The 22,802-nt window shown below is 35.9% G+C and overlaps 1 protein-coding gene across 2 annotated transcripts in view; it reads right to left on the reverse strand.

The window, feature by feature from the left end:
- Positions 1-22,802, reverse strand: part of STAT4 (signal transducer and activator of transcription 4) — a 145,896-nt gene that overhangs the window by 79,953 nt on the left and 43,141 nt on the right. The window lies entirely within an intron of this gene.

Below are 22,802 nucleotides of genomic sequence, written 5' to 3' on the forward strand. Positions count from 1 at the left end.
AACTTAGAAAATACTGAAAACCAGAGGAGAAATTAATAAAATTGAAATTAAGAAAACTATTGAACTAATAAGTAAAACTAAGCGTTGGCATTATGAAAAACAGCAACAAAATTGATAAACCTTTGGTGAATTTGATTAAAAAAAGAAGAAAACCAAATTGCTAATACCAAAAATGGAAAGGGTGAACCCACCTCCAACGAGGAGGAAATAATAACAATAATTAGAAACTACTTTGCCTAACTGTATTACTTTGTCCAATTACTGTTTGCCCAACTGTATACCCACAAATTTGACAATCTAAGTGAGAGGGATGAATATTTTTAAAAATATAAATTGCCCAGATTAAGAGAAGAGGAAGTTGAATACTTAAATAACCCCATCTCAGAAAAAGAAATTGAACAAGCCATCTATGAATTCCCTAGGAAAAAAATCTCCAGGGCCAGATGTATTTACAAGTGAATTTTATCAAACATTTAAAGAACAGTTAATTCCAATACTATATAAATTATTCAGAAAAATTGGTGGAGTCCTACCAAATTCTTTTTATGATACAAATATGGCTCTGATACCTAAGCCAGGAAGAGATAAAACAGAGAAAGAAAAGTATAGACCAATTTCTCTAATAAATATAGCTGCAAAATTTTTAAATAAGTTATTAGCAAAAAGAATATAGCAACTTATGATGAGAATAATACATTATGATCAGGTAGGATTTATACCAGGAATGCAGGGTTGGTTCAATATTAGGAAAACTATAAGCACTATTGATCACATTAACAACAAAACTAATAGAAACCACATGATTATCTCAATAGATATAGAAAAACTTTTGACAGATTACATCACCCATTCCTATTGAAAAACTGGAAAGCATAGAAATAAATGGAGCCTTCCCATAAAATAATAAGCAGTATCTACCTAAAATCATCAGTAAACATTATATGTGAAACAAGGATGTCCATTATCATCACTGTTATTCAATATGGTACTAAAAATGTTAGCTTTAGCAATAAGAGAAGAACAAGAAATTGAAGGAATTAGAATAGGCAAAGAAGAACTAAGTTATCACTCTTTGCAGATGATATGATGATACACTTAGAGAATCCTAGAGAATAAAGTAAAAAACTACTTGAAATAATAAACAACTTTGGCAAAGTTGCAGGTTACAAAATAAACCCACATAAAACATCTGCATTTCTATATATATATTACTAACAAAGCCCAACAGCAAGAGACAGAAAGAGAAATCACATTTAAAGTTAGGGTAGACACTATAAAATGTCTGGGAGTCTACCTGCCAAAACAAACCCAGGGACTATATGAATACAATTATAAAATACTTTGTGCACAAATAAAGTCAGATCTAAGTAACCGAAAAAACATCAGTTGCTTATGGACAGGTTGAGCTAATATAATAAAAATGACAGTTCTACCTAAATTAATTTACTTATTCAGTGCCATAACAAACAAACTACCAAATAATTATTTTCTAGAGGTAGAAAAATTAATATCAAAATTCGTCTAGAAGAACAAAAGGTCCAGAATATAAAGGGAATTAATGAAAAGGAATATTAGGGAAGATGGCCTAGCCATACCAGATCTCAAAATGTATTATAAAGCAGCAATCATCAAAGCTACTTGGTAATGACTAAGAAATAGAGGGGTGGACCAGTGGAATGCATTATGTGCTCAAGACACAGTAGTCAATGACTATAGCAATCCACTGTTTAATAAACCCAAGAACCCCAGCTTCTGGGTTAAGAACTCATTATTTGACAAAAACTTCTGGGAAAACTGGACAGCGGTGTGGTGGAAACTGGACATAGACCAATGCCTGACACCATACACAAGAATAAAGTCCAAATGGATACATTATCTAGGTATAAAGACTGATAACATAAACAAATTAGGGGAGCAAGGGATACTGTGTTTGTCAGATTTATGGAGAAATTTATGATCAAACAAGAGACAGAGAACATTATGAAGTGCAAAATGGGTAATTTTGATAACATTAAATTGAAAAGTGTTTGCACAAACAAACTCAATGCAACCAAGATTAGGAGGGAAGCAGAAAACTGGGAAAGAATTTTTGCAACTAGTGTCTGTGATAAAGGTCTCATTTCTATTTATTTATTTTTAAAAATTAATTAATTAATTTGTTTTTCAGTTTTCTACAATCACTTCCATATATCTTAGATTTTTTCCCCTTCAATCCCTCACCTTTCCCTTTCTCTCCCCTCTCCCTCCCTGAGACAGTGTGCAATCTTATATATGTTCTACATATACATTCTTATTATACATTTTCACCTTAGTCAAGTTGCATAGAAGAATTAAAATGAATCCATCAAAACAAAACAAAATACAACACAAAAGAAAATGGTCTACTTAATTCTACACTCCAATTCCATAGTTCTTTCTCTGGATGTGGAAGGCATTTTTTCCTCAAGAGTCTATTGGCAATGTTTTAGGTCCTTGCATTGCTGTGAACAGCTAAGTCTACCAGAAAAATTCCTCACACACTGTGGTTGTTGCTGTGTGCAATGTTCTCCTGGTTCTGCTCCTTTCACTCAGCATCAGTTCATATAGGTCCCTGTTCATCATTTCTTATAGCACAATAGTATACCACAACTTGTTCAGCCATTCCCCAATTGATGGGCATCCCCTCAATATCCAGTTCTTGGCCACCACAAAGAGAGCTGCTATAAATATTTTTTTATATGTGGGACCATTTTTCATTTTTATGATCTCTTTGGGATACAGTCCTAGAAGCAATATTGCAGAGTCAAAGGGTTTGCACATTTTGTAGCCCTTTGGGCACAGTTCCAAATTGCTCTCCAGAATGGTTGGATCAGCTCACAGCTCCACCAACAATGAGTTAGTGTTCTAACTCTCCCACATCTCCAGCATTTATCATCTTCCTGTTTTGTCTTGTTAGCCAATCTGATAGGTGTGATGTGGTACCTCAGAATTGTTTTGATTTGCATCTCTCTAATCAATAGTGATTTAGAGCATTTTTTCATAAGACTTTAGATAGCTTTAATTTCTTCCTTTGAAAACTGTCTGTTCATATCCTTTGACCATTTGTCAGTTGGGTTATGGCTTGTATTCTTGCACATTTGACTCAGTTCTCTATAATTTTAGGAATGAGGCCCTCATTTCAAAGGATATGAACAGGCAGTTTTCAGAGGAAGAAATTAAAGGAGAAATTAAAGTAAGAAATTAAAGCTATTGTTTTGGTTTTTCTTGTGATTTCCCCCATTCATTTTAATTCTTCTATGCAACATGACCAATGTGAAAATGTGTTTAATAAGAATGTATATGTAGAATCATATAGACTGTATGCTGTCTCAGGAAGGAGGGGGAAAATAAAGTGGGGCAGGAAGGGGAGAAAATCTAATACTTATGGAAGTGATTGTAGAAAACTGAAAACAAACATATTGATACTTATTATAATAAAATGCTAACCAAATAGGGCAAAGAAACAGTTCAGTCTTACCTCCTAATTCCTGTGCTATGCTTTGCACTTTTGTAATACTGTCCTGAAAAATATTGTACTAATGAAACAACACAAGAAAACTACATTACCAAAATTCTATCTAATTACATGATTTCATTTTTCTTTACATATGGTTATGTAGACAGGTCAAGTGTGCCACGTGTAAAAAAAACAGAATTTAGGAAATATTATTTTTCATCCACACCTGTGATTTCATAGATACAAAGAACTCTTGTGTGGAAACTCCCCTGCCATCTTTTCTCCCAGTCCTCATCCAGTCTCCCAGACCATATACCATACCTTGAAGAAATTAGCCCCAGGTTGGACAAGATGGTCTCTGAGGTCTCTTATTTAAAACCCATCTTATTATTTTACATGTCTCAATGTGACATATTTCTTAAATTATTTATATTAACATATAGGAGAGGAAACCTGGAACTTCACGTAGATTGCTGTCACTGGAGTCAGGAAGACCTGAGGTCTAATCCTTACTCTCACATCGATTGTGAGACCTTGCTTGAGTCCCTTAACTGCTCAGTGCTCCTGTGAAACTTCCTCAAACTGTCAGTTATAGATGAGTTGTTGATCTGCGTAAGTGGAGGGAGCTGCTCACATGGGCAACAGGAGGTTCAAATCAAACAAAACTCAAGCCCTGCTCTGATGTCCCATGGTGTGCAGTGAAAGTAGGCCCTTAGAGGTTATGCAAGCAAAGATTACAAGCTCTACCAGGCCCTTCCAAACTGTGTGCCTTGCAAAGAACCACCCAGCTAAGTGTGAAAGGAGCCCATCACAAGAAGGAAGGCTGTCAGAGGTTGAAATTTCTCAGTTATTACAACTCCTCAAGACATCTAAGAACAGAGGGTTTGTAATCTACTCACGATCAATGAAATAACAGTTCTTTGAGGTAAATGTTACTGCTTTCCTTTGTTGTCGCATTTGAAAAGCTCAGAAAAATAAAAGAGTGTACCACAATATGGTGGTGTGTGGACTTGGGAGCTGGGAGGGGATTCTCTCTTGGAAGAGGATTCTCTCTCTATTTGCCTTCCTTTGGGAATGTGGATGTGGTGAAGACAAGCAGATGGGAGGAAGAAAAGTGTGTGGGGGTAGAATAAAGCTGTGAGAGGCAGGATGAGGCATGGGAAAGGCAATATTGTTGGGAGAGCAATGGTGACTGGGAACAAGGGAGGATTGGGATATTTTCCCTTAGTCTTGCGTAAGAGAGATAGATAGATTATATAAAAAAGATGAAACCTAGTCTTGCCAGAAACTTATGGACTGGCTGGCAGTGCTATGGAGGCAAGGATCTGATGAGAAGGATAGAAATTGGGGAGAAAAATGGAAATTATAAAAATGTCACTCCACTCCGAGAGAGGATTTGTAGAGCAGGGGACCTCCACCAGAGGAATTTTCATAGTCAGAATTATAGGTAATGCTGGGAATTCACATGTATATTTTAGACTGTACATTCAATGATTTGTTTAAAAATATTTCAAAATTAATAATCATAATAATAGCTAACATTTATGTACTCCTTTATGATTTATAAAGTGTTACACATATAATTTGAATGCTTCGCAGCACGAGTTGGTTTTGCCATATTATTCGCCTACACACACTATGTATTATATACATATATACATACATACACACATGTATTTATACATGCATACACACATATATGTTTACATAAGTGTATACATGTGTATACACACACACAAATATATATCCCCCTGACTTCCTGAATGAGATAACTATGAGTCAAGAGGGAAAGGAAATCCCCCGAATGTACCCTGAAACCCCTGTGATAAGAGGAAGTCTGAGACACATGTGCTCTATACGAATATGTAAAAAAATTATACTACATTCCATTTTTGAGGTCAACCCTGGTACATGTTATGCAATCTATAAAGGCTCAAATAAAGTCTATTTTCATACCATCCTGCAATAGAAATAATGATTACTATTTACTTTGTTTTGATGGTATATAGAAGTTAGATCCTGGGAACCCCAAAGGGCAAACAGTTCAATAGGAAGAGCACTAAAAGCTTCTAAAAATTTCAACACATTTCTGAGGAAAGGAGTAGGAACAAGCATCTCTAATTCCCGCATTTTGTCACAATTGCTTTTGAGACAAGAATAGAAACCCTTGCCCGGTCTCTTCAGAGCAAATCGGCGTCTCTTTGAAGCAGAGTACTGGTTTGTACCTGTGATTTCACTGATACGGGGAACTTCTGGTGAGGTCACCCTTTCTTACCAAAGCAGCTCTGTAACTGCTTGGCAAGTTATAGTCTTGCAGAGTTCCTGGGGGCAAGTGGGAGATATCGTGCTAACAATAAGAATAGTAGTTAGCACTTGTAGGGAGGCAGCTAGGTGACTCTGTAGATAGAGTGCTGGGCCTAGAGTATAGCAGCCTCCTCGCCACATGTGGTCCCACCCCTGAGAATCAACAAGACCTGAGTTCAAATCTGGCCTGAGACACTAGCTGTGTGACCCTGGACAAAGTCACTTGGCCTCTGTTCACCTTAATCCACTGGAGAAGTAAATGGCAAACCACTCCAGTACCTTTGCCAAGAAAACCCCTTGGACAATATTGGCATGGCATGGTAGAAGTCATGAAGAGTTGGGTGTAACTACAATGACTGGACATAAATACTTCATACAATGCTTTAAACTGTGCAAAGCATTTTTACAAACATTGCTACTTTTATCCTCACAACATGCCTGGGAGGTAGATATTATTATCTCCCTACCTACAGATCAGGTAACTGAGGCAGAGAAGTTAAATGACTGGCCAAGTCACACCATTAATATCTTAGGCCAGATTGGAACTTAGGTCTTCCTGACTCTAGGTCTTCTGCTTCGTACGTACACTTGCTTACACATTATGGAACCTCTGTGTATCAGAAGTAACCGAGGTCACACAGGCTGCCCCTCCTACTTTTTCTAATGCATTCCTATTTTTATGTGTTTCTGCCACAAACCAAGATCCTCCTTGAACCTCCATACTCACATACAACTCTAAGTTTTAATTACTGATGGTAGAAGAGCCGGCAATGTCACTTCTCTCTCAACTAGGGCTGCCTGTATCAGAAAAGTCAGCTAATAGTATGATCGCCACTTAAGGAGGGAGCCCTCCCCGACACCTGGTATTAGATCTCAGAACTTTCACCATTGCATTCTTATTCTAAAATTACTGAGAACAGTCTTAGTCCCAAAGAAGAGATCTGAGACACTTGTATTCACTCCTTTGTAGAGGTGAAGGTGGGAGAGGGGGGGATAAACAGTGTGTGTATGTGTGTGTGTGTAAATTCCTTTTTTCAATATATGAACACATTTTTACTAATTTCCCCCCTTTTTCCTAATTTTAAAATTCTTTGTAATAAGGAATAACTCTCTTGAAGGAAGGCATTTGAAGGAAGAAACTTAGGTGATGTAAAAAGTAAAGGAACCACTAGGTGGCACAGTAGATGGAGCACTAATAGTTTAGAATGGGAAAGCCATCTTTTGAATTCAAACCTAATCTTAGACGCTTACTGCCTGTGTGACCCTGGTCAAGTCACTTAACCCTGTTTGCCTTAGTTCTTCATCTGTAAAAATGATCTGGACAAGGAAAGGGCAAACCTCTTCAATATCTTTGCGAGGAAAACCCCAGGTGGTGTCACAAAGAGTCAGATATGACTGAAAAGCACCTGAACAAAACGTCTTATCTGTAAGATATTTTAAAGATTTTTAAAGATATTTAAGATATTTTAAGATACTTAAGATATTATATCAATACAAATTAATTTTTTAAAAAAAGGAGTACGTTCTTTTAGGTTCCTTTCCCTGAGGTCCTTTTTTTTTTGTTAACATGCAGAGGATCTTGGGAGAAGTAAGAAATAATGGACACTAACTTGTGGGCTATTTTTAAAATGAATTTCCCTTTACAATCTAATAATTGAATGAGTTGGAATCTCCAGAATGATAAGGAAAGGGTACGAGAATTTTGAAGATTAATTTTGCCTACTCTGCAATATTTCCAAGAGCCAATCCTGATCCTAGGCATACTCCTGGGAAATTCTCAACTTGCTAGTTTATTTATTTTTCTAAGCGCCAACTGTTCCTTATACTATGCTTCCCTTCTTCCGGTACAAAATCCATCAGATGTGAATATATATTTTCTCTACCTTACATGGCCAAATACCTTGTTCAGATTTTCATCACTCTTCCTGAATTACTGTGACTCGCTCTTGGTCAAACTTCATATCTCTGTGTACATCTCTTTAGTCAGTTGAGAACATTGTGGTTGACATCCTATATCTCCATTTCAAACTATCAGTATAGTGGCTCTTTATGAACTTTGACATAGAGCTAAAATTGAACATCTTGGTCTGCTTCTATTTACACACTTCTTTTTTAGTTCTAGGTCAGTGATCGTTCTTAATTCTCTTGATTTCATCTCTTACACTTGAATTCTAATGAAAAACTGCAATATAAAAGAAGCAGCTTGAAAAATGACTAGTACGACTATCTTGAGACTTAGAGAAATGGTAAAATTGTCAGTCTTGACAATTTTTTTTAAAGACTGGGGAAGCCCCAAGTTGGCTGAAGAATGATAAATTCAGTGTAATCCTAGTACTGGCTTTCTCTTTTGTCAAGCCCTGGGCTTGGAATAATTTTTTTTCAACTTTAGAAAGGCACCTGCTTTCTACCTATACTTAGAGTCAAGTGCAAGTTCTTTATTCTCTACATTAGTATTCATTGTCTTGGCAAAGATACTAGAGTGGTTAGTCATTTCCTTCTCCGGCTCATTTTACACATGAGGAAACTGAGGCAAACAGGGTAAAGTGACTTGCCCAGGGTTAAACAGCTAGTAAATGTCTGAGGTCATATTTGTCTAAGGCATGGTCCTCCTGGCTTCAATTCATGCCCAGAATTCTGTACATTGTGTTACCTAACTACCCCCTTTAACAGGGACATATACTATTTATTGCAAAAGCCAACAGAAAAATGAAATAGTTTCTAGAATTGTGTCTGCTTTTATTTACTATTTCTATCAGAATTCAATTAAAAATCATTAAATACCTGAAACATGAAAGTCATTAGAGATATAAATATGAAATAAAGAAACATCCTGGACCTCTTTGAGTTTATAGTCTAATTGGAAGAATACAGCATATGAACAAGAGTGATATGAGGTGGAATGTGATAAGGGCAAGAGAAGTAAGCCAGATTAAGTACTGTAAGAAACATGAGTAAAGAGAGATTAACTTTAGCTGGGCTGGGGCTGGGGGTGGGGTGGGTGGAATCACGAAGGCTTTAAAGAGGAGGTGACATCTAACCTGAACCTTGGAAGACAGAAGGATTTCAAGGTAGCCACTGTGTCTTCTGGATTTGTTACTTGTAAAGATATTGTTAGGCACGAGAATGCTGGACAAGCAGGTACCTAACATAAATGATTCATGTTGACACATGGCAATATTCATGGTCAAATAAGGAAAAAACCAAAAATCCACTTTTGCAGAAATGGCGAATGTTGTTTATAAAGTCAACAAAAATGAGATTGAGTCATATCCAGGAAGTGTATTTATACAGAATATAAAAAGAAACTCCTAACAAGTGGATGGTTGCATGTGGGGATTTCAAAATAATAAAGGGCAGGGACTTTCCCGTCATTTCTTCAAGGAAAGTTCATGCACTAAAAATGCTGAAAGTTATAGCTAGTAAAATGTTTTTAAAAATATTTTTCTTACTTTCAACCACATTATTGCACTCTCTCTCTCGTGTTATCATTTTAACCTTGTCAGGAAATAGTGTTAATTTCCTAAACAATCGCTTTCAAAATTTTCCTTTTTCTTTTTACTATTATAGGTTCTTCGGGAAGATGTGACTATCTGCTATAAAAGTAAGTCACTTAGTTGGCAAATAAAGAATTAAGAGAGAGAGAGAGAGTCATGTAAGGACCATGATGACTATCCTAGACTTTATTTTTTTATATGAATATAATTTACCTGCTTGGGCAATGAATAGTCATCACTGGATAACACATTGGCTTACTTTTTTTTTAAAGAAAAAGCCCACAAAGTTAGCCATCTACTAACTAGGCAATGGTAACAAAACTACACAGACTCATTTTGAACCTAATTTGCTGCATGCACACATAAACAATTTGAAGACAATTTAAACACAAATGACCAAATAATGATTATTAGTTATTAATTAATCAATATCATTAATAATAATTATTAGCATCATCAATTAATTGTTATTAATAATGATCATTAGCACCATCAAATAATTAATATTAATAGTGATTATTATTAATTATCATTAATGTTATTAATAATGATTATTATTAATTGATATTGTTAATAACAATTACTTCTTAATTTGGCTCAGAGATATTCACATATATTTCTTAAGTGATTACTGCTTTCAGGAAGGTAGGCACTCTACCTTTAATTATGGCATGTGTTTAGTTTTGAACATTGTTATCATCTGATACAGAATGTGGCAATAGACAGAGTCATGCGCTTGGGGCCACAGTTGGAATCCCAGCTCTGCCTCTTATTATCCATGTGATGTCACCTAACATCTCTGGGCCTCATTTTCCACATGTGTAAAATGAGGGAGTTGGAATGATGAGTTCTAATAGTGCTAGGTCTATGATTCAAGTATGTCCTGAAAGGAAGGAGAAGAGATTACAGAATTGTAGACTCCTAGCTTAAATGAAACATAGAACTAATCCTTCAAGGACACACTTTGCTTGGACAGCAATTAAAATAATATAATATAATATGATATGATATGAAATGACATGACAATAGAATTGATATAATATAACATAACATAACATAAAACATAACATAACACCATAAAATGTAATATAATATAAAATAATAAAGCCTAATATAGTCATCATGGGTCTTATATGGCTATCTCTCTTAATTCTTTATTTGCCAACTAAGTGATATACTTTCATGGCACATAGTCACATTCTCCAGAAGAACCTATGATAGTAAAAAGAAAAAGGAAAAATTTGAAAGAGACCACTTAGGAAATTAACACTATTTTCTGACAAAGTCAAGATGATAACATGATTTTAAAATAAGGGACTCAGGATGGAACACAATATACCATCTCCCATGACCTGGCCACTATGCTACTATCAATTCAGTCTAAGAGACTATAATAAAAGGTGACCATAGAGTGTGGGGCTCCAGCAGGTCCAATTTAGCTGGAAAAGATATGAATATGGGGTCACTGGTGGACTCTTTCTATTTTATGAGGATCAAACTAACTCATAATAACTGGTACTAATACAGTGCCTTAAAATTTGCAAAGTACTTTACATTCGTTATCTCATTTGAATCTCCCAACAACCCTTTGAGATAATTGCTATAGATATTAATAGTACTTTACAGATGATGATGAAGCCTTGGGGAGGTTAAATGACTTCCCCAGGGCACATGGCTACTTAGGTCAGAGGTAAGATTCAATCTCATGTCTTCCTGATACTATCATTCTATATGCCATGGTACATTGCCTCTCAAACTAAGAAGTTTGGAGAAGCTCTCTATCATGACTTTAGCTATCAAGCAGTGAAATCATTCTTGGCCACAACTCATGAACCTATCTACTATGACATGGAGAGGTTGTGTTCTATGTAAGTTTTATTTAATAGATAACAAAATAAATTTTGTCAGTCTCACCCATCCATCAGCTCTCAAATTTCTTAATCCAGGCATTGTTACTAAAGATTAAAAACGTACCCATTTAGAAACAACCCATAAAGTGCTCCACAAAGATTTATGATTAAGGGCAGTAAGATCCATATGGGCACATATATGATTTTTATACAATGTTATATACGAGGTTTATACAAGATAGTATTTATACATAAATCAATCAATAAATCAACCAACATTTATTAAATGCCTACTGTGTGCTAGGTAATGGAGATACAAAGACAAAAAAAGAAATAGTTCCTACCCTCAAGGAACTCACATTCATTCTATCAGAAGCCAACTCTATTTTCCAAACTTTTCTAAGTTAGTTGCAATTTAATAGCTACTGGACTGCCAACAACATAGCTTTCAAAGTAGATTGCTATCTCTATGTAGCCGTGGATGCCACTGTTCATGCCTGCTAAGATATTTTTAAGCCCTGAATCTGTCTATTCCCCCAGGTTCATGTCATCTGCACCGCTGACAAACATGTCTATGTCTCATTCAAGTCATTGATGAAGATACTGAACAGGATGGGTGGGGTTGTCACTAGTAATCTACATATCTGTTGACGCTGACTCATTAACACTTTGTTAACCAATTGTGAAGCCCCTCTATCTGTGGTATGCAACACTTTTGTTGTCCTTCAGTCATTTCAGTCATGTCTGACTCTTCATTACCTCATTTGAGGTTTTCTTGGCAGGTACTAGAGTCATTTGCCTTTTCATTTTCCATCTCATTTTACATATCCTTCTTTTTCCATAAGGATTTCACGAAGGAGTTTTTCAAAAGTCTTGCTGAAATAAAGATCTTATATGTATATGAGCATGTGTATCTGTACTTATACATATCTCCTCAAATACATTTCACAAAGTGAAATACCTTTAGAGGAAAACAATTTGAGCATCAATGAAAACTCGAGACATCTCATGAAGATAATTAACAATACCCAGGGGATATCAAGACTGGGAATTGTTATCCTAGAAAAACCAAGAAAATAGTTGTTAGATCTGTCTTTCATCTGACACTCTATCAGAGGTTCCCAAATTTATTTGGCCTACCAGCCTCTTTTAAAAAAAATAAAAATTAGTGCCCCCCCTTGAAATCTACTTTCTTTAACTTTTTTTTGAAATTTGCATCATTTCAAAAAATATATAAATGATGTGACATAAATTTTATAATTTATTGCAAATTTGTGGGTTTCCCCCCAAAATGAAATTTTGATGATGCCATATTGCATCATGTAGCCATATAGTATCATATTTTAAACAAGTCTTCATATGCATACATTCCTGCTGATGCATGCCGGACTTCCTGACAATGTGTGACATGCTCATCTGCCAACACTTGCTTGTTAAGACCTGTCACTGGAGTTGACCACTGATCAGTTATAACTTGCATTTTGTGTATTTATTTGAAAAATAATGCAATCATTATAACTTTAACTCTATTACACAGCAGATGGAAGATGGATGGATGGTTTTTCACAATTTCCTTCTCTTCTCTTCTTTTCTTACGCTTCCATTGCCCCTTTATTTTTATTCAATGCCTCCCAAACTGCACCCAAGGCTGCTACTGCCTCCTGGACATGCCATCATCCCCTGGGGGCATTATCATCCACTTTGAGAACCTATGCATAACTTTCAGTGGAAGTTAAATAGTTTATGTGAAAATTGAGCCTTTGCCTCTAATGGTGACTCTTACCTCCCATTAAACACCTCACGAAAATCCTTAGAAAAATAATACAGAGTATTACTGTAATTGAAGGGTATCTCAAATTTCTGGAGGTCATCTTTTCTTTCAGTGTAGCTTACAGACTCACTGTATCTCTGTGAGTAAGGAAGACACATAGGAAAGACATAACTTGACTATCACCTAATGAATTAGTGGTATCACTGGGAATAAAACCCAGGTTTTCAGAGTTATTGTTCAATGACCTTTTAAAGAGAGCAGGGAGCTAGCCCTGACCTTAGTAGCCAGAGCTTTTGTTTTTATTTTGCAGGAATAGGTAATGTTTCTGGTGCATTATTATTATACTAATTTAAGAAAACATACTCTATTTCATGTGCTATGATGCGGTTTTAATGGACGTGGTAGGTTGTTAAATGTTTAACAAGACTCTCTGAAAAAAATGTACACAGGACACTTTTAAATTCAATTTGTATTACTTTCTTAAGTCTAGACATTTTCTCCATCACTTTCTTAAGTCTAGACAATCAAGAAAACAATATGTCAAGCCCTGGTATGTAGCATTTGCCTATTTCCAAGGTATAAAAGTTCACCCTGAAAATTTAACAACTGGCAAATCAGTTTGAGCTGATCCAGCAAACTCCAATTAGTGGTATAAATATTGTGTTTACATCTGAGATTATATGGAAAACTAATCTTTAAGTAGTTTATATCCTGAAAACAAAATGAATCAGTAGATTGAATTGTAATTATAAAATAAATTCTATAAGAATTAAAGAACTACATTATTCTTTATGTTTCTTTTTCCTTGCATATTATTCAAAAGGTACAATTACTAATACAATTTAGTGAAGTTCCATTTGGCAACAAAACTTAACTCCTTTTCACTCTGTCTGTAAATAGGAGGCCATATAGTAGAAATGGAAAAAAGAAAAAAAAAAACCTCTCTCAGTTTCGGAATAAAAGTGCAGAGGGTTCTTGGCATTTACACAAGCAGTCACCAAAGCATCCTCAAATGTCTTTTTTTTCCATCAAATAAATCAAATCAGAAATCTGAACTCTTGAGGGTGTGTCAAAATTATCTATATACACAAAGAAATGGAAACTGAAGAGGATTTCAACAAGTTCAGGATTTTTAAGTCAGATAAGACATTCCCCATATTTGGCCCCAAATTGTCCTGTAGCTCTGATCACTAAAGTAAACACTGATCTTAAAAAATAAGTCATTATACTGAAAAAAAAATTGTGAAGCTGAAAATGTGGTCCTGCAGATACATAAGATAATCCTCTAGGTTGTCAGTTGTTTGCTACATTGGTGAGTCCTAATGCAAGTCACTCCAAAATGGAATCATTTTTAATAGTGTATTTGTTTCAATGAAGGATGACCCCATGGAAATTGTGTATTCAATAAAGCTTAACATTGGCAACCCACTTTATTCCCCCTATCCTTATAGAGCCCATGATTGTCCAGGGCTTCTTATTGTGGCAATTTGTATCTGGGATCTTTTTGTCTCTCTTGGTTTCCATTGAAACTTACTTGTCTCATCCTCTCAAGGCCTCAGTAATGGAAAGCTAGCTAATCTGGTGAACCATTCCATGTGTTATTTGGTTATTTTGTGATCAGCTGTGTCACACTTCTTGGGTTACATGAATTTCTAGGGACAAAATCCTGCTACTATGATTTTCGTCTTTGTCTCCCTAGTACCTTTCACACAATTAAGCTTAATCAATGTTTTTAGAATGTCTATAGTTACTGGGGTGAGGGGTAAGGTGGGGTAGGAATCCATGAAATTCTATGAAGGAAACCATCTTCATTCATCAAGAATGGATCTAGAAAGCTCCTCAGAAAGCTAGACAATAGCTTTGAACAACTACTTCCAACACAATTTTAATCAGAAAAATTTCCTAATAATTAGAGCTATACATAAATGGAAAGGGCATCTGAAAAAGGTAGTGACTTCCTTATCATAGGAAGCATTGGAACAGGGGTTAAATAGACATATATTGAGCACCTACTATGTTCCAGGCAGTGTGCTAGGTAACTGCAAGAGCTCTTGAGATAACTAAGACATGATGCACATATCAGTTTTTATAATACTTCAAAGAAGGGAGGATTAATATCAGGTGGAAGAAATCACAAATGGTGTTATTAACACATAAAAATTTTTAAAGGGAGAAAGAAGACATGAGTTAATAAAACCTTAAAGTGCCATATAAGTCTAGTTATTATCATCGCCAAAAGTGTTTCTCTGTGTCATGACCACCCTATGCACAGATTCCTTATAGATGCTAAGGTTCTCCATATGCTCTTGTTTACAAATGAGGTTATGCTGACTGCAATGAGTCCCATTCAATGTTTCCTTCCTCAGTGAGAGCCCTAATCCTTCAAAGGACACAGAGGCACACAAAAGAAAAGCCAATGGAGAATACATTGTTAATAAAACGGACAAGATTATGATGTGATATTAGGTGGTTAATCCATTGATTGAGTTCATTAATACATATGGTGCCATGACTAGAACCCAGCACTAGGAATCAGAAGGATCTGGTTCAAATCCTAACTCAGATACACTTTCTAGCTGTGTGATCCTGAGCACATCACAATACATTTGAGTCTCAGTTTCTTCATTTCTAAAAAGAATGTAATAATAGCACCCACCTCATGGGGTTGTTTTAAGAATAAAATATATGTAAAGCACAATATGAACGTGAGCAAAGGTAGTGCTGCCATTATTATTAGGAGCGGCCATAGGGTGGAGTGGATAGGGAGCTTAACTCCTTCATGTTCTGGACAACTCTCCAAGACTGTCAAACCTGCCCAGAATATGTTAATCTATGTGGGTAGGGAGGGTGTGCTCATCTCGGGCTTCCTAGTGTCAAAGGAATCACAGGTCCAGTCTTCATCTCTGTTTTCTAGACACTGTTGTTAATGATGATGATGATGACGATGATGCAAGAAACATTGTCCACTGAAGGTGGACGATGATGCATTAGGCCTCAAATTAACAGAGGAGGCTGTCAGGCTGGATGGCACTTGGGAAGTGGACAATATATTTTAGTGATAATAAGCTTTTTCCTGCTACAAAACCCATTTTAAAAATCCTAATATTCTCCTAGTGCAAGTGATCATGGAATACCATGATCTCAGAAGACTAAAAATTGCAAGTGATATGAAAGGCAATCAAAAGGCACTCTGTGGGTGTAAGGAAGCTTTGGCACGTTGTTAATGACTTGCCCCTGAGAAGTAACATGAGACATCAAGGACATGTATGACCAGAAGAGTTGGGCTAGTGTTGTGAGGGTGAGGGAGGGCCGACGTAGAGCCCAAGTATTGTATATTCCTTCCACATAGTGACTTTCCCCATCATGGTCTGGATATATCATGGGTTGGCATAAGAAATTAAATTTGGGGGAATTATGTGTAGATGACAAGCAAAGATGAGCAGATGACACAGAAAAAGTTTAGAAACTTAAAAATGCATAAGATATATGCGTTGTATTGTATGATATCAAGATGTTTTATCTTTAAATACCATAATAATTCAAACTTCTTCTCTGATACGAAGGAAGAGTCAAAAAAATTTTATGTAGATTTTCCAAATTGGAGCCCCTGCAATGTGAAAGTGATTACTCATATTCAGAACAATAAAGGAAAAGAACCAGAGGAAGTCATCTAGCACATTGGGAAAATTCTCTATGAACCATTTTTAGCAAAACATGGACACCGGACAAGAATTGCACAGGATGATATGTGAATGAGCTGTGATCTGTAAGGGAAAAAACGAATCACACAGATGAGATTATAAGTGTATCAAAGTATCTTGTTATATACATTAAGAGTTTTTTTTTATGGTGGACAAAGGTGAAAACAAGTAACTAAAATAACTAAAATTTTTCATGTCTCATACTGATAGGTAATTGAGAATTGTATTTTCTCTATATCCTGAAAGCTTGGGGGTACAGTAGAATGCGGGCAGGTGGCTAAGAGGAATTGGGGTTATTTGGAATAAAAAGTGAATAAGGTCAATCCTACCTTTATAGGCCAGATAGAATTTAGTAGGACCAAATAATTTTTGAGAACTCTTTTCAGGGCTATGATTTTAATGTGAGTAGAGGAATACCTCATGTAATTACCAAGGTATATTTACAATGGCAAAATTCTGATGCTTCCTCAGAGAGTCTGTATAATAGAACTTATTCTTAAAATGTGATTCTATAAGTGACTTGAATATTTAAGATCAGACTATAAAAATCTGAGAAAAGAATGATATCATATGCTTTTTACAACTGTAGATAGTGGATGAATTCTTAACCAAACAAAGGTTAGAGGAGAGCACAACAAAACAAAAAGGTAAAATTGATCATTTTAATTACATATGATTAAAAAGCTTTTTCACATATAAAATTAATATAACTAGGTGAAGAAGGGATGCAATTGATTGATAAAGATACCTGACAAAGGTCTGATATCCAAGATATATAGACAACTAACAGAAATAGAGGATGACCCAAAAGTCTTAGTGGCATGACTTAGTACTAAGACTTTAGGGACAACCTGTATATAAGACCAAAAGCCATTCCCCAATAGATAAATGTGTGACCAAATTAATACAAAAGAAGAATCCAAATTAGTAACATCATATGAAGGAATGCTTCAAATTATTAATAGTAAAAGAGAAATGCAAATCAAAGCAACTCTGAGGTATTACTTTTCACTCAATAAATTGGCAAAGATGACAAACCAGGGGCATAGTCAAATATTCTGAAAAACAGTTTGGAATTACACGAAACAAATGTGTAAAATGTCTATATTCTCAAACCCAGGGATTTTACAGGGCCACACTGCGAGGCATACATTCCAAACAGGTCAATGATGAAAAATAAGGGCCCCATTTACACCATTTATAACAACCCTTTTTGTGGCCACAAAGAACTGGTAACAAGGCAGATACTTAACAATTCCAAAATGGTTATATAAATTGTTGCATGTTGGTATAATGGAATATTAATATTTTGTAAGAAACAATGAAGATGAGGAATTCAGGGAAACCTGAAAAGACATGTAAACTAACATGAAGTAAATAAAACCAGAAACACAACATATACAGTGACTGCAATAATGCAAATGAAAAGAACCACAGTAAAAGCATCAAAACTGAAAGCTATGAAATTATAATGACTAACATTGACCCCAAAGGAAAGACACAAGCAACCGCCTGCCTTTCTCGTAGAGCTGGGTACAGGTATACAACAGTGCATCTAATGTTGGAATGTTTTGATGTGTTGGCTAGTTTTGATGAAGTTTTTTTTAAGTGTATTTTATTCTTTGTTAGAAGAATGACTCTCTGTTATGAAGTTTCATGGAGAATATAAGTAAAATAAAACAAAATATATCAATAAAATCATTAAAAATAACTAAACTAAATAAAAATAAAAAGTTTAACATTTTTGTCGGCCTTTTTGTATAAGATAATTGGAATAATTTGACATAAAATAATACATTGATATTCCATGTAAAATAATATGAAATCACTGTTGTTAACAATGAACACCTGGCCTCCTAGATACTTTATTCAATCAAAAAGCATCTATAGCACTTCTTGTGTACTAAACTCTGGGGACAGAAAGAAAAAAACAAAAAATCTCTTTGCTTATGTTCTAATGGGGAATAGAATACGCACATAAATAGGTGAGTATGATACATGCAGAGAAAATGGAAAGTAACCTTAGCAGAGAAAGCACTAGCTGCTCAGGGCTCAGGAAAAGCTTCCTGTAGAAGCAGCATTTGTAGTGGTTCTAGAAGGGATTCTCAAGAGCAAAAGTGAGAGGGCAGAGGCAGCATTCTAGACAAAGGATATAACCAGTCCAAAGGTACAAAGAGATGGAATGTCATTTGTGAGCAATAATAAGTGGTCCAGTATTGCTGGAGAACATAGAGGGGAGTAACGTGTAGAAGATTGGAAAGATAATAAGAAGTTTTAGGAAAAAAATCAGGTCTTGAGGAGGTCAGGTCAGAATCGTATTACTTTTGATCAAATGCCATTATGAGTTCAACTCACAAGCTATAATAACAGAATGCAGGTTTTTAGATTCTTGATAATCATTTCCAAAATCATGGCAATGAGTATAGGTCCTCAACTCATTGACCAGTGGTACAAACTTAAATTCTGGACCCTCAAGCAAACATTTCAAAGCAGGCCCTCTCTCAGATTAGCATTCTCCAAACACTCATGTACTGGAGGAGTTTGGGGGCAGGGGACATCCTTTTATGGACTGCTAAACACAGAAGCCTTTTCAAAAATAGTTTCAAGCTTGGCAGCCAGGTTGAGCCTATACACTACTTCCACTGTTGGGGTAGGATAACCTAAAAATATTGGTCCAGTGAGAAGAAAAAGCTACTAAGAAAGTGTCCTTAGTGAAATCTTTTAAGTCGCCACAACTTGTATAGAATATTTTTTCTAAATAGTTTTTTTTTCAAAAATAAGTCATTAATTGTAGTTTTTACTTTATGCTTTACATATTGTCACTCAGTCATGATAACTTTCCACTCACAGTCACGGTAACTTTCCACAGCCATGACACAGGGTTTCTCCCCCTACTACCACCAAAAAAAAAAAAAAAAATACAGCTTAAAATCTGTTAAATTGTGAAACACTAGTTGATCTAAAGCCAGAGCAAAAGTTTACTCTTTCCACCTCTTGGCTGGCTCATCTGTAAAATAATATTTTTTCTCCCAGATAAATAAATTTGCTTCTTAATCCATTATTATAGAGCCTCTCACTAATCAGGTCAGAAGTCTGTTGCTTTTGGCCAAAGGAAATGAATGATAAAACATCATATTGTAAACATAACTGAGAACAAAGACACCAAAAATAGAAGCCAAAATAGATACTTCAAAATTGATGCACTCAAGTTCTTGCACCTTATTCATAAGAAAGCCCCTCATTCAAAACTTATTTACACTAATATTAAATATGATTTTTGCTAATTTGGTTACCTAGGTTTCAGATCCATATCACATAAGAAATTTTAAGGAAGAGGAAATAAGGAAGTTCTGCAATAAGATGATACATCTGTAGCAAGAAGGAAGGGATGATCACAAGGGAGGAGACAACAAGATTATAAAAAGAAGCTACAAAAAAATTTGACCATTCATGGTCAAATGGGACCATTAGTGTGGTAGTAAAGAGCTCTGTATATCTTAATAGACCCCTAGGGCTTAATACATTGCTTTCTTATCTTACTAGTCAACTGAATCTGCTTTTTCCAAGATTATCAATGATCTCTTAATTTATTAAATCCAATAGCTTCCCTGCCCCTCCCCATTCTTCATTTCCTGGATACACTCTCCTCCATAAGTTTTTGGATTTTCTCATAATTGCCCTACTGATTCTTTTTGTTCTCCTTTGTTGGATCATCATCCATGTCCTGACTTGTAATTGCGGGTTTTCCCTAAGGTTCTTTCCTGGACCTTCTGCTCTTTTCTCTTTTTCTCTGTACTCCCTCTGATGATCTCATCTGCTCCCATGGATTAAAATGTCATTTCTATGCAAACAACCCATAGATCTTTATACCTAGCCCTAGTATAGCTCCTAAAATCCAATAGATTATCACCAATTTCCTGTGGAAAATCTACAACAAAATGTCCCACAGGTATCTTAGAGTCAGCATGTCCCAAATCGAACTTATTATAGTTTTCCCAAAATCTATTTTGGGAAATAGATTCTAAATTCCTTAAATTTCCAACCTGGGTGGCATCCTTTCTACCCCCACAACACACAGCATTCACATGGATATGATCCTTCTAGAAACTCTTATCTGAACTCCTGCTACAGCCTGCTAGTTGGACTCCCACTTCCAGCATCTCCTTCCTCAAATCCATATTTCACATACTTGCCAAAATAATCTTTTTATAGTACAAGGCAAACTGTGTCATTCCTCTTCTCAAAAAGTTGCAGTGGGCCCTTTTAGGCTCTAGAATAAAATACAGACTCTTCAGCTAATAACTTAAAGCCCTCTACATTTGTTCAAATCTACCTTTCCAGACTTAGTTCACATTACTTTCTATCATGCACTCCACTTGTCAGTCAAACTGGCCTGTTTACTATTCCAGGTATGTAACATTCCATCTCCAGCCTCCATTGCGTTGGTATAGAATGGCCCCATGCCTGAATTCCATGCCCTCCTCACCTCCACTTCTTAGAATTCCTGGCCTCCTCAAAAACTATCATGTAGGAAATCTTTATAAATGTCTTAATTATTACTACTTTTGCTGTTTAGTTATGTCCAAAATTTTTGTGATGTCATTTGAGGTTCTCTTGGCAAAGATACTGGAGTGGTTTGCCATTTCCTTCTCCAGCTCATTTTACAGATGAGGAAACTGAGGTAAACAGGGCTAAGTGATTTGCCTTGAATCACACAGCTAGTAAGTGAATGAGACCAGATTTGCACTCAGGGAGACGAATCCTTCTGACTCCAGGACTCTATCCACTACACCACCTAGCTATCCTAACTATTAGTACTCTCCTACCTCAAATAAGTGTGTACACATATATATGTTTATCTACTGTTGCCTCCCAAGAGAAGAGAAGTTTCTTAAAGTGAAGAACCATTTTTGTTGTTCTTATATCCTCAGGGATTAGCAAAGATCCAAAGGTGCTTAATAAATGATTGTGAGGTTTGATAGTAATCCTAAATCAAGAAAAGGATGAAGTATGGAGAGAATGTTCTTTTTTGAGAGGAAATAAAAGGTATAGTACATAGGAATATTTCCATAGAAACACTGACTTCTAGATCTGGAAAGGTAATAAAAGGGAACCTCCTACCTCCCAAGGAAAACTCTTCTACTTCCAGACTGCTCTGGTTGTTAGTTTTTCTTGACTTGAAGTCTAAATATGCCTCTCTGCAACTTCTACCCTTTGGTGTTGGTTTTATCCTTTGAGGTCAAGCACAATAAAGCTGATCGCTCTTTCACATGATAGACTTTTTTCAGATCCTTGATGATATCTGCGCTATCCCTGGAAAGCCTTCTCTTCTCCAAGTTAAACATCAACAATTCCTTCAACTGATCATTATACAGTATACTTTGCAAGCCCCAAACCATTCACTATCCACGCCAATGGAAGTAGTCTAGCCTGTCTTTCTTAAAATGTGTCGATCCAAACTGAGCACCAAATTCTCTGAGTGTCCAGGGAAGAACACAATGTAATTATTCTCATTCTGGTTCTAGACACTATGCCTATCTTCACGTGGTGTAAGGTTTGTTTCAGTCTTTTTGTTTGTCATGTCACAGTCCTGAATCACAGACCTTGCAGCCCACATAAACCCTCAGGTCTTTTTCCACATCAACTGTTTTCTAGTCAGACCTTCTCCAGTTATTCAGAACAACTTATTCCCAGGGTGTTCTGGATAACCTGGATTTTACTGTATCATGTGATTTTATAACAGATTATAATGATGAAAAAGTTATGTTGAGTTTAGTAGTCAATTTCATCAATCACCATAGAGGAAAAAATCTATCTTAATCAAAGCATTGGGCATGGTTTGCAAACAAATTGCCTTAGAAACTTACTGAAGTTAAAGAAAAAATAAGATTTGCTATGCAGAGTGTGACCCAATATGAACACCTTTAAATATATTATTGAAACCAGAAAATGTAGCATTCCAAATAACCAGCCTGTTGAACATGATCCTTGGGCCTCATATGATGGCTTTTGCATGTAATTCCTGCTCAAGCTGACACATCACTCAATTCCAAGTTTTGAGTGACATCAGGGTGAAATCTGATCGAAGGTTAAACTAAGCTTAGCACTAACCTGGTGAGCACCCAGAGAAAGGAGGGTCATGAGGCTGCCTGAAGAACAGTGAACTGGCCCAGTTGGAAAAAAAAAAGTGAGTTAAAGCTTCCATAC

This window comes from Notamacropus eugenii, chromosome 5, assembly GCF_028372415.1.
Source record: "Notamacropus eugenii isolate mMacEug1 chromosome 5, mMacEug1.pri_v2, whole genome shotgun sequence".
NCBI classification, from domain to species: Eukaryota; Metazoa; Chordata; class Mammalia; order Diprotodontia; family Macropodidae; genus Notamacropus; species Notamacropus eugenii.